This window comes from Convolutriloba macropyga, chromosome 9 (assembly GCF_964194025.1).
Source record: "Convolutriloba macropyga chromosome 9, txConMacr16.3, whole genome shotgun sequence".
Taxonomy (NCBI): Eukaryota; Metazoa; Xenacoelomorpha; order Acoela; family Convolutidae; genus Convolutriloba; species Convolutriloba macropyga.
In genome coordinates this window covers 65,041,901-65,055,752 of record NC_134476.1, presented here as the reverse complement: position 1 = coordinate 65,055,752, position 13,852 = coordinate 65,041,901, and the positions used below count along the sequence as shown (strand labels likewise).

Sequence of the window (13,852 nt, the reverse complement as noted above, 5' to 3'; positions counted from 1 at the left end):
AGACAGATAATACACAAACAATTTTATATGGAAAACTTAAATTATCAAAAACATAATTTCTTCAAAGTTTTCAAGTTAAACCTGTTTAGTTATAACTAATTTAGTTATGATTTAGTTTTTGCACACTTTTTATCATGTTTTATTGATAAAATTTCGTAGACCAAACAAAAGCAGAAATTTGAGTGAAACAGATTAAAAAAATACAGCGAAAATTGAAATTCGGTTTTAATGGTTTGTTTTGAAAATTTAAAGTGATAATTGTTAGAAAATGGCTTTAATTTGTCATTTATTTTTCAGAGCGAATTCATAAAAGACACGACAATAAGATTAAAAGACAAGTTATAAGTTTTGAAAAGTTATGCTTCGTTTCAAGTCGCGTCAAAATAGCCAAATAAATTGAAGAAAATTTCTAAATTCATATTTAGAACCCTGTATTAATGTGTCTCTACATGTATTGTATAGGGTTTCAATCTTCAATTGTACAGGTGTCTTTTGATGTGTTCCATTTTATCGAGGAAAACACTTGGAGAAATATAGAATTGCTTAGCGCCCAAATAACATAAATTTAAGTTTTGCTAGTTATAAACTGTCTCGTGGAGCTGTGCGTTGGTAGAGGCAGCTAAGACAGTTCTTCTTAACATTAAACTCAAAATACTCTTTCATAATAAAATTGCATTTGCCTTAAACATTATTCCTAGTTTATTCCACGAATTTTTTAAAACTGTGTAAAAATTACATTAAAATGAGCTTAGAATCAATTAGGTTTTAATCAGCTGAAAAAAATTATAGAAAAGTGAAAAAATTGTAAAATAAATAAGGTAAAAACGGGCAAAGTTAATGTAATTTGTCGGTTTGCAAAGTAAATTCTTACATAATTTTTGCACTTGATTCAGGCTGCAATCTCGTTTTTTGTTGTTGTAAAAATCTCCCATTTTTTTGAAATTTTGATTATACTAACTTATAACTGAGCATTGAGCAGAAATTACGCTAAAAGTTGCTGAGTAAGTTAAACTCGCTGATATTGCGTTAAAATTATTAAACAATTGCACTGACAGATTCAAGAACTGAGGATTTGAATTTCGTGAAATTCAAAGCTTTCAACTGAAACCATTCTTGTTTTCCACAGAGAAATGCATTTTTTTTTCAATTCAATTGAGTAAAACTTTGTAGATTTTCATGTTCCTTTATGTATTCTGATTCAAAATTTTGAAGAACTAGTTTTTTTGTCTAATGATTTCTGTAAGACGCACACTTTGCTTCAACCTGACATCATTTCCAGCAGATTTTCATGTTCCGGTGATATTTAATTTTGTATTTGTTATCAGAAATGCTGAACACCAAGCAGAAATATAGAAGGTACGACTCATAAATAATGTCCTCATTGACACCCAATTTGAAGCAAAAATTGTATTGGAAGTGACTAGCGTAGCTTACCCTGTTTCGAAATTCTGGTTTTACTAAACTAGTACTGTCAGATTTACTTACAAGAATCACAATTTGTTGAAAGAAATTTCACCGACAAAGCTCAATACAAACTTAATCTTAATTTGGTGGTAAAATAGAAGGATCGTACAAGAAAAACAAAATAGCAGTAGTAACATAACACTAACCTGTCTATGTCTTTTCCCAATTTCTTGCTAAACTGTTTGAACGTATTTTTTTTTCAAAACATTCAAAACCCTGAGGAAAAAAATTTTTCCCCAATTTTTTTAAGACTTGTGCTCAAAGTTTTTTTCTCATTTAAAAGTTAATGTCCAGTATCTCAACAAGGTTATTCAAGCAGTTATTTTTTTGCCAATAAAAAGAGCTTTTTATTTTTTATTTTGGTTTCAAGGGTTACACTTATTGTTCATACAATTGATAGGCATTGAGGCTTATTTCTGAGGCATAGAAACTCTGTTATGAGAGCAAGCGATTCAAAATTCTCAAGAATGTATTTACAAATTTTATACTAACACTTTAAAAACAATATTTAGTTTTCACTAATTCGTCCCGCTGACATTGATCATTGTTTTGCTTACTTTGCAAAAAAAATTATTATAACATCCTGACTAGTCAAAGAAATGAAAAATTGTCGACTTTTTCGTGAAAAGAACTTTAGAAGCCATTCTTTAGAATTAGTTTTTCTTAAACTATTCACACCAATAATTTTTCAAGCTATAAAATATACAAAATTGTAATGCTTTCACAGAGCCATGTTTCTAAAAAATTTTATGCTTTTTGGCTTGATTGTGTTTTAAAATATCTGGAGCAAAAAAAATCATTTCTTTCACATTACAGCTAACACCGAAATTGACTCACAATAGCTGTGCTTATTCAGAACGAAGGTTATTCAAAAACTGGTCCATGGTGCAATTTTTCCAGACTGCCTATCAAGCCCTAATAAGTACTGATTTACTATGTATTTTTTGGGGCTATATATTTTTCGTTTCTACTAAACTGCTGGGGTATTGTGGAACAGAACGAAATCTGAGTCATTTAAAAAACTTTCGGTAAGCTAAAGAAGTTAAACGAATAATATGTGACAAAAAAGATCACCAGAACTTTGCAAAACTATGTTTGTTGTTCAATAGACTTCTGCTTCAACCTTGAAAAGACTCAAATTCGCCCATGATGCACTTTTTGCAGACTGCATATCAGGTCATAATAAGTACTGATTTACTGAAATTGCAAATTGTGGATTAGTACTCAATAAAAGTTGTGATCAAGTTACTTTTTATTTTTAAATTTCTGTCACGGTCTTACGTCACGTGTTACCATTCCATAATAAGACATCAGTCACATTTTTAGCGCAGTTTTTAGTGTTTATCGTTTAATAGCAGGGAAGAAAAACTGCCATTTTCAGTTGCTGCTTTTCAAAAATTCGAAGGTGAAAAAATTCGTTTAAAAAACACGCACTGTTCAAAAAATTTTATGTAAAACAAGGCGGCTCGTTAATGTGCGTTCGCACATGATGTTCCGACCCGAGCTCATCTACATTTTTGACTTAATTGTCAACCAAACGAAGAGATAACAAAAATAGATGTTTGAATTTAAAAAAATGCTACAAAACCTAACTACAAATTGAATTACATAATGCCATTTCTCATTACAGCGCTCACGAGATCTACCGATAAAAATACTACGAGAGAATACAGGAAATAATAAAATATGCAAAAACAAAATTTTCACGGCAGAAACCAAATATATAATTTTAAAAGCACCTAGTAACAACGTCAAAATGCAATCAGATAAAACCTTAACTCCACAAATTTAGTTTTTACTAACAATACAGCAGATGTATGTTTTTCATTATGAGATTAGGTAAAAAGTTGACATAGAGAAAAAAATGAGGTTAAAGTCAAAGATCAATCAACATTTCTTAAACCAAATAATCTGAAAAGTCTAAAAAAATCCTTAGCTTTTTAACAAAATAATTCTTGATAAATTTACTAAAAAGTCAATATGAAACTAATGGGACCTGTCTTTGCTGAGACTAAACCATAGGAATAAAATAAACACGCAGAAAATCTCAAAAAAGCGAACAATTTACACAAAGACTCAAAAAATTACGAACAATAACATAAATTATTGAAGCCATTAAAATCATTAGCTATTATCTGAATTTTATTTAAATTTATTTCAGTTCACATTTATACTCATTCAGCTAAAACTATTCTGAAAGAGAAAAGACGCTCGTTCAATTGGACCACATTTGAAAATCATTGGGATCTGTTATTACCTGAATAAGCTAAAAGAAGAGAAAAAAAGAAACACAAATACACCACTCACAATATTTTTTATGAAAACGCATAATGTCCATCAAACAAAACATCAGTTACGACATAATATTAATAAACAAATCGTCTTTTGAACTTCAAGGAATTGGAGTGGACTTCTCAATGACGAGAATAAGTTGACGAAAAGAACAAAAAAAAACTGAAAAGTTTGAAAAATTTTGAAGATGTATAATATCATAATTTTTCAGACTATTGGCTTTAAACTGACTGCTTCGGGTAACCTCACTCATTACAGGTTAAGGGCAACATTACAGGCAACATTACAGGTTTATGAGACCGATCAGAATTTCACGGCTACCTAAAAATAAAAAAAAAAGCAAAAACAGCAAACTCACAAAAATTAAGCGAGAAAAGTTTCAAAGCCATTAGAGAATGAACTTTTCAGTATAAACTCTTCTATTTTCAATTAATTTTTTAACAGCAAGGTGATTGTTTCTATTGTTACAAAATGACTTGAAAAACAACAAATATAAACAAAGATACTAAAACCACGAAGTTTTTGAGAAAAGCCCTAGTATCAAAGACATTAAATTCAATTATTTTCAACGGAGTTAATTAAACATACTAAATTCTGCCTCGATGAAACAGCAATCATAGGTTTCATTCATGTGACATCAATAACTCATCACAATAAGTCGTATGGCAAAGAAAAAACACATCAAAACCACGAAATTTTTGAGAAAACCCATAGTATCAAAGTCATAAAATTCTACAGCTTTCAAGGGAAGGCATTAAATACGCTAAATTATGCCTAGATGATGTGACGACTAGGATGTTTGTCACTCAAAATTTATCAATAAGACATTACAACAAGTCATTGACTATGAAAACAACCACAAAAAACAGGCAAAATCCGAAAGTTCGGTAGAAAATTGAGAGAAGAAAGTGTCGAAGCTATTTAAACCATAAGCTTTTTTTCTCTGAAAACTTTTTCAACGATCCACTAAGCCAATGGGAGCTATCAATATTAGGATAATGTAATACGATTTCAAAAGGAACCAAAATTACCAAAAGAAATCCAAAAATTATAAAAACTATGAAAACTCGTGCACCGAAGTCAAAAAAACCAATAGTTAGAAGACAAAACCGCTAACTAGATAAATTGTTGTTGATGTAAAAAAGCGGTTCTGTCATTACCGAGACTGACTTACAATCCACGAAAATAAGCTTAAGATTGATTTATGTTCAAAAAAACTTCAAAAGGAATATTTTTAAAGTCTTAACAGCCATTAAACTCAAAAGCTTTCATAGGAATTCAATTAATACGCTCAGCTATGCCACGATGTGAATACAAGGATGTTTATCATGCCTAGATAATCAATAAGACATCACAATATGTCTTACGACTATGAAAAAGAAAACAACAAATACAGGCAAAAACCAAAATTTCTTTAGAAAAATGGGAGAAGAAAGTGCTGAAGCCATTTAAACCATATTTTTCTCCCAGAAAATTTTATCTATGATCCTTTGGACGTCTTCACTAAAGGAAGATGTAGCCATCAATATTAGGATGACGTGATAAGATTTCAAAATGAACCAATAAAACGAAATGTCCAAAAAATTTTTTTTAAAATTTGAAATCTTGTGGCATTGAAGACGTATAACCAATAGTTATTTGATAAAGCCGCCAATGAGATTAACTTATGTTGCAGTGGTATGAAGGAGTTCAATCCTGTTTTTACTGAGACGAACTTACAGTTCACAAGAATAAGTTTATGGTTTACTAATTTTAAAAGAATTCGAAAATTAATTTTCAAAGTCTTAACAGCCATTAGCTGTCCACTCACAGCACTAGATAGGTTCACTTAATGCTCATTAGCAAATCTATTGCACCTTTAGTCAACAAGTTTCTGCCATAAGATTATAAAACTTTAGTAAAACCTCAAAAAATAAATCAAAATTACGAAATTTGAGATACGAATCCAAAAAAAAATGAGCGATCCCTTTGAAACAAATTTTTTGTTCATTGGGCTTCATTTGATCGTAAAAGAGGTTTGTCATTAACGGAAATTCGATATTAAAAGTGTCTAGTAGTCTCTAGGTGACTTGAAAAAACAAAATAGTTGCAAAATTTTCTAAAAAAAAAGAGCTCCCAAACCTAATTCGAGTTTTTTATATATATTAAACTTCCCTCTAAGACTAGAACCAGTCTTTATTATCTCTTTTCGTCTATTAAGAACCTAAAACTGATTTACTTTTTTGGCGTGAAATCTAGTTTTGAATTAAATTTTTCGTAGAAAAAACGTTAATTCGAACGAAAATTACGGTAAAAGTGAACAAAAGTGAACCAAATATCAAGTGTTCACATGAAACTTTAAACCTCGATAACTCCTCGAAAAAAACGAAATTCTAAAAAATCTGTTTAGTTTCGAATTCAAAGCTGGACGAGCTTTTTAATGATACCATGCACATTTCTCTACGATGAATATATCGGTCGGCCAAAATTCACGGAACAAAAAAAAACCCATTTGAGTATATAGTTCCTCCCCCCACAAGTGGGGTCGGAACAATAATTTAACGTAAAAAGTTGAAAGCAAAATATCAGATATCGCCCAAATATACCATTCACAGCCTGTATTATTGTGGGCCAATGAGAAAATACGGGTACCAAAATGAATGTATGGGACGTTTTAAGTTGCTGTATATCGATTTCAGATCATGGTAAAAAAAAACAGCTCTGACCAACTTTAGCTCTGTTTCAAGTGCAATAATTTTATATGATATCTTTTTAAAACTCTATATTTCGAATTAAGTACGCTATAATCAAGAATTAAGTCTTCACAAGTCTTAAGACTTTAAATTAGTGGCGATCAAGACTGATTTATCAACCTGCAACATGTATTTCACTTAAGAAGTACTGATAAAATTTGTTCCCGATTTCCTCAACCCATGAAATTTGTTTTTATCTGAGGTCCCAAACCGACGAGGCGTTCAAAATTACATAATTTCAAACGCACGAAAGTCTTGACATGAACGAACGAAGGTCTGGACATGAACCCCTAGTCCAAACCCAAGGTCAAATTTGCAAAAATTTGCAAATTGATTTACAAACTTTGTAAAATTACCTAAGCTTTATTTAATGTGTGTCATGAAGTAGTGCTAGGTGCAATAGCGGGCATTTTTTACGAATTTGCAAATATTTGCAATTTTCGCCTTGGTTTGCAAAACTTTGCAAATTTGACCTTCAGCAGTGAAAATTTGCAAATATTTGCATATTTGACATTACGATTGGACTAGGGACAAACGAAGGTCTGGGGAAAGCCCGAAAGTTGATCCACTTTAGCAAGATCATATAATTATAGGCATAAATGAACTTTTTAAGTCGAGCTCCAAACTAGAAAAGTAGCCATGCTTTGCTTCTTTTTTGTACTGACAAGACTTTTTTGACTGACAAGACATATATCCTGAAATACACTTTTGTAACCCTAAAATTGGGCGCACACTTAGTGTACTGTTCGTTCACTAAATTCTAAATTTGAAAACATGATCACTTCAATTCTGGGTAAAAAGGAGTTGAGGCCCCTAAATACAAACTTCTGTTGCGATAGTTCTATGTTCCCCTAAATAAAATTTGACCTTGGCCTGTTTGCTTCAATTATTTGTACACTATTTGCAGTCTGTCTATCAAAGAAAATTTCTAGAAAAGCAGAGTTCATAATTCAATTATGTAAATATAATTATGTGTCAGAAATTATTCACAAACAAGTCACTAATTCATACTTTATTCAGTCTTTCATGCGGTACTGAGCAGGAGTTTAAGCTTTATATAAGTCCCCTCTCCCCATAATAGTCCAGTTTTGTTTTCAGATTGAGACTTCCAGTCTGCAGGAAAGGATACAAACACCTGTGATTAATTTTACGCGACACAATTTTGGGAAAATTAGAGAAAAATAGAATCAGAGAAGAATTTGACAAAATTGTCCTAGCTGCGCATGCGTTGCATTAGTTTCTTGAGAAATTTAAAGCTTTTCTAAAATTTTTATCCGATATTCATCCAGCTCAAAAATTATTAAAGCCATCAAATAACAATGGTAGATAAATACTAATTATAATGTTAATATTAATGATAAAAGTAATATCGATAATAATTATTATACTTATTATTGTATTAAAACGGTATTGCTGATGATAGTAATAATATAAATAATAACAGTGATAACAGTAATATTGATACAAAAACAAAAGTAACAATGCCAATGTTATTGATACCAATATTATATTTAAAAATAATAATAATTGAAACAGTATTAATGATTAGTAATAATATATATATATATATATATATATATATATATATATAGGTATATATATATATATATATATATATATATATATATATATATATATATATAATAACAGCGATAACAGTAATAATGATACAAAAATAATAGTAACAATCACAATTTTATTGATACCAATATTAAATTTAAAAATAATAATAATTGAAACAGTTTTAATAAGTAAAAATAAAAATAATAACAGTGATAATAATGATGATGATAAAAGCAATAATGATGCAAAAATAATGGAAAAAATATTAAATTTATCGGTAGCATTCTTATTTGTAATTATATTATTAAAAGAAAAGAAAAGAAATAATGAAAACAATGAAAATGTCCCCTTTTTTGAATGAATTGTTTTTAAATTATGTTAGGAATGTACTGAAAAAACTGTTGAACTTTGGTTGAGAAGTGCTGAAAAAAAATTATTCAGTTCGTTAAGCATTCAGCATAATTCTTACTAAATTTCAACACATTCAGCGGAAATTTACAAAAATTCAAGCTGACCCAATTCACCAGTAGTGTTATTTCTCGGGTGCTTGAATTTAGACGCACGAATATAGAAACAGATCTTGATTTCAAACTGATAACTGAAATTGTGGAACAGTAGTACATGTCAGTCTGGGGGCTATTGATTTGGTGCAGCAAATCAAGTTAATTTTAGTTAAATCAAATTAGTTCATTTTCATTTACCATTTATTTCATTCATCATTTTGTTCTTGTTTTGAAGATCAAATCTTAAGTTTTCACAACTTTAAAATGTTTACATCCTGTGTCTGATATCTTTGTCTGTTCATGTTGTCTCGTGATTTTAAGTTGCCGCAATTGGAAATGTAGTGTCATGAACAAATTGTTGATCAGTTTTTAATTAGTCTTTACTTTAATTCATTCTGCTCATTTTCTGAATTCCATTTAGTTGTCTCTCTCTCTTAAACTAGATTTCGCCCCGCCAAAGTCTTAATTTAGACTAGATAAAATTTAAGCTTATTTCGCTAAGCGAAACACCCATTCAATAAGAGGACGAACTTTCGCTCCGCCAAATCTATATTTATTCTGCATTCAGAAAATTAATTCAACAAGCATCAAAATTAAGTGTCAATTCGCTCCGCGAATAAAACAGCAAATTAGAATAGTAAACGAATAAATTGGCATCGCGAAGCAACTCAAGCTACAGATTGTTAACCTGTACGACATGGCGCAGTCAGCTCGAGAATCTCGAAAAACACCATTGTCGATAGAGCCATTTTGGGAACGTCCAACGTCGGACCCACCAATCAGATGGGAAAAATGGCGGATCCAAGTCAAACTTGCGATCCTCGCACGTGAGTATATCACATTGGACACGCTGCTACATCCGAAACCAACGACGGTTCAACTGCCAGCGGAACCAAAGTACGAGACGTCAATTGAAGATTCAACAATTGAAACGGAGAGAGACCGTCAGATGCGAAACAGTCAATTGAGATTGCAAGTGGACTTAAATTGTCAAAAGATAACAGAAGCGGGAGTACTATGCGGGGAACGGCCATGGAATCTTTGCAATCAAAAATGTGTGTCTCTTCTGTACCTAAGCATTGGTACGGAGGGAAGACGTTTACTAACACAAAAATTTCTCATGATAGTATTTATGACCTGACTACCCTCAAACTTTGGGAGATGATGGAGATAGCTTTTATACGCCCACGAAATATCACATTCGATCGATATGTGTTCTTTTCTCGAAATCAGAAAAAGGGTGAGACACACTAACACAGCATGGTTGCAGGGAGAAAAGCTGAGTTAGAAAACCAATTCTCTCATATTTCATTGAAAAATGATTAAAAGCTGACTCTTCATTTGAATTGTCAACCCTGCAATAGTGTCGTCTTCTTAATTTTTAACTATGCTCAACAGTGAGGGGACTCTGTCGCCCAGAAGATCGATCAAATAATATAAACCAAAGGTTTTGAATTGGTGAAGCAAGCGTTACTTCGTTACTCTGCAATTTCCCCTCTTCCAGTCTTGTATGCTGTTGCCAATTAGATTGCCTTGAAATAAGTTAATTCACAATTGAGCTCGTAATATCAATTCTAGTTATATGGATAACAAAGGTAAGAAAATTACTTGCACATCAATGGAAAAGACATATTCAAGACAATTTATAGTAGTAATTGAAATAATATTACCAATATCCGTGGTTCACTTTCCCAAAATGAACTAAACCAAAAACGCTACAGTATCGCAACTGGTCTTGCGATCGCAATTCTTTTAAAGTTTAGTCCCACTAAACCAACTACCTTCTCTCGTTTGTTCGAAATGAAACTTCTGAAGTTCTCCCAAAGTCTCCAAAGTCTGCCTCTCTCTCTCTCGCTCTCTCTCTCTCTCTCTCTCTAAAACTTCTGTGTCACTTCAATTTATACTCCACCAATACGCTCTTATCTTAAGCAAACAAACCGCAATCTCTGAAGTAAACATTGCAATTTAACTTTAAATCTATTACATTCTGTAGGAGGGCTTTGTTTACTATGCAAACAACCCAACATCAAACTATGGTCTGTCATTCAACTGCCACCAACCATTGTTCAACTTTCTGCTTATCTTAACTACACGACCTTTGGACTCTTAGGTAAACAAATCCATTCCACTTCATCTCATATTTGCACTTGACATGTCAATCAGTGTTTGCTTAGTAAACATTGAACGTTGCTCCGAAAAGTTTTTATACCTCTATTTCCGCTATAAAATTAATTAGCTGCAATCAATCCCTCTCAAAAGGTATGTCGGAGAAAACTTAATAATGCACGCAAAACAAAACAAAATAATCGTATTAATAATGTAGAAACTGCTAAAATTACAAATCAAAATTCAAGTCAGGAAAGTCAAAACGTCAATTATATAAATTATAACGAGCAAATTAATTTGGATTATGATTCTTCAGACGACAATTACGTTTCTACAGTAGAAAATTTTAATTCACCGCAATTAGCACTGAAAAATATGACGATAACGATCGGAAACACAGATTGTGATTTGCTTCTTGATTCCGGCAGCGGTTGCACTGTTATCAATATGTCGCTCGCTAAAGAAATAATGTATAACTGTCCACAATGTATAAAAAACTCCGATCGTTTATGGGTTCAGTACATCATATAAGAAAATTTATTCCGACCTCTCCTTAAGAAAAATACAAAATTTCTCTGGACGTAAGAACATGAAAAACAGTTCTCATTGATTAAAGAACAATTTGCGGAAACTACCCAAAATAAACATTTTAACCCGGAATTAGAAACACGAATAAAATGCGACGCTTCACGTAAGGGTTTGGGATGTGCACTAGAACAACGAACACCTAATGGCTGGCATACAGTAGCATTCGCGTCACGAGTTCTTGAATTCTGTTGAGGACAGATACAGTATAAATGAGCTCGAACTTTTGGGAGTTGTCTGGTCCGTTGAACACTTTAAATATTATTTATACGGCAAACCATTTACTGTAATAACTGATCATAAGGCTCTTCTCTCAATCATGAGAGAGGACAGATCTAACAAATCTTACAATAGTAGATTGTCACGTTGGATAGATCGATTACTACCATTTGACTTTTCAATTGATCATCTCCCTGGCTCAAAAATGGGATTAGTGGATTATATCTCTCGCAACCCGCAACAAAAAGCTGTTAATATATCTGCATATGATGAGCAATTTGTAGTAGCAAAATTGGATGTAATTAAACGTGGTGCCAAACGCTTCTTATTAAATGCAGAAAATTACGTCGATTTCGCAGCGCGAAATCCGCTTACAAAACGAGCCTCAAATAATCCAAACTCCTCTAACAAATTATGCAGTGAATTCGCGAAATCCAGAATAGTCTACAATTACGAATAATGATAACTCAATTAACGAATTAACACCAAATAACTTTGATTCCAATATCAAATTCGAGACAGCTAACATGCCTCACTCGCTTTTTGCCTTGAATCGTTCTACCAATAAGTCGCTACCCAAATTAAACAATTTCTAACGAATTGCAAAATAACATACAGTTAATTGAAGCTCCAATACACGATCACAGAGCAATTGGCTTAGTTGAGATGCTAATGCAAACAATCAAGTATCTATTAGCTTGTATTAAAACGGCGGCGCGAAATCAATTGAATGTGAAAGCATCAAAAAATTCCATAATTTACAAGCTACGAATATGCCGTCAAAAGACTATTTATATATCACCATTTGAAGCACATTTTGGTAGAAAGGTGAATACTCCATTGAGTAATATAACGACTAAACCGAACCCAAAAAGTCTGACCTACAAAAAAATTTTAAATAAATATTTAGATTTGGAGACTGTCAGACGGGAGGAACTCATTTCTGATGAAAACTGGGACAATGAGAGATGAAGCGAAACAGAAATTGAGCTGAACAGAGACAGGCTAAGCAAAGATGCGACAAAACGAAAAAACGAGGACCCGAACAAAGAATCAAGAGTGTTTCCCACCCAGACGTCGGACAATCAGTGCCACGAACAGAAGCTTCATTAGAAAGAAAACTCGCTAAAAAGAGACCGCGCACTAAACGATCTAAGAAAAGCCTAGATGGGTTATACGACGTGGTTGCGCCCGGTTCTTCGGTGGTAAAAACAGATACATTCACCTCAGTCATTAAAGAACCAGGAAAAGAGACGTTATCATCAAAAACTCAGACTTAGCAAAATTCGGCACAAAAGCCGAACGTCAGACCGAATTGCAAGTGTACGCAAATCGACGACCAAAGACACCAACGGGGAAAAACAACCGAGGATCTGATCAGCCATCACGCGAAAGAGTTAAGGAAGAAACTAGAGGGAGACAAACGCATGAAGCACATGAAATTAGCAGATGATGTCAGTACGGTCTCATCAATACATTTCAATGTAACACGCGCTCTTCGGGCATGAATGCCCACTAAACCAAAGAGATCGATAACAACAGCACCGCCAAAAGAACCACACAAATAAGAAGCGATTTCGCGGTGCCAATGGAGATGCCATCGACTTCTATTGTAATAGCGGAGCCACCTAGCAGACCAAAACGTAAAGCTGCTACAAAAGCCTCAGCTGCACTAATTCCATCGAAACAAAAACGATCAACGCCCTCGGTTACTGAATGAGATGAATCAGTCACATATGTACAAACTTGTCCCCCTACAACATCCAGTCCTGTTGTATTTGCGAGAAACAAAAGGAGACAGATCATCAAACAACAACAGATACAGAACAAGTTGATAATCTCAGCCATAAAGACGGCCGCTGCTCAAACTCAACAAAGCGAAACTGATTTTACAGTCGGCCCATGCTCATCTACACAATCGTATTCCACACAATACTACGTTTCGCCCAATTACGAGGGACCAGAATCATCAATGACGGTCGGCGAGGCTGAAAGGTACTATGAAAGTGATAGTGACTAAAACATTTTAATCAAAACTATTGACATTTAGCAAGTGAAACATTTCTGATTCAATACATTAGAAAATTATTTATTTAACCAGTACATATGTTATTAATTTTCTGATAAATAATCTTGTCATTTATTTTCGTCAAGGGGGAAATGTGGTACAGTAGTACATGTCAGTCTGGGGGCTATTGATTTGGTGCAGCAAATCAAGTTAATTTTAGTTAAATCAAATTAGTTCATTTTCATTTACCATTTATTTCATTCATCATTTTGTTCTTGTTTTGAAGATCAAATCTTAAGTTTTCACAATTTTAAAATGTTTACATCCTGTGTCTGATATCTTTGTCTGTTCATGTTGTCTCGTGATTTTAAGTTGCCGCA

General features: G+C 32.8%; 1 protein-coding gene across 2 annotated transcripts in view; it reads left to right on the top strand.

Moving 5' to 3' along the window:
* The window catches only part of LOC142345524 (uncharacterized), a 562,956-nt gene that overhangs the window by 142,712 nt on the left and 406,392 nt on the right, over nt 1–13,852 (top strand). Inside the window, exon 1 of one of the 2 annotated variants that reach the window (XM_075397597.1) lies at nt 11,789–11,798. The exons of the other annotated variant lie outside the window; for it this stretch is intronic. The gene's annotated coding sequence lies outside the window, so the exon portion shown is untranslated. Of the gene's footprint in view, nt 1–11,788; nt 11,799–13,852 lie in introns of those variants that run through there. 2 annotated transcript variants of the gene reach the window in all.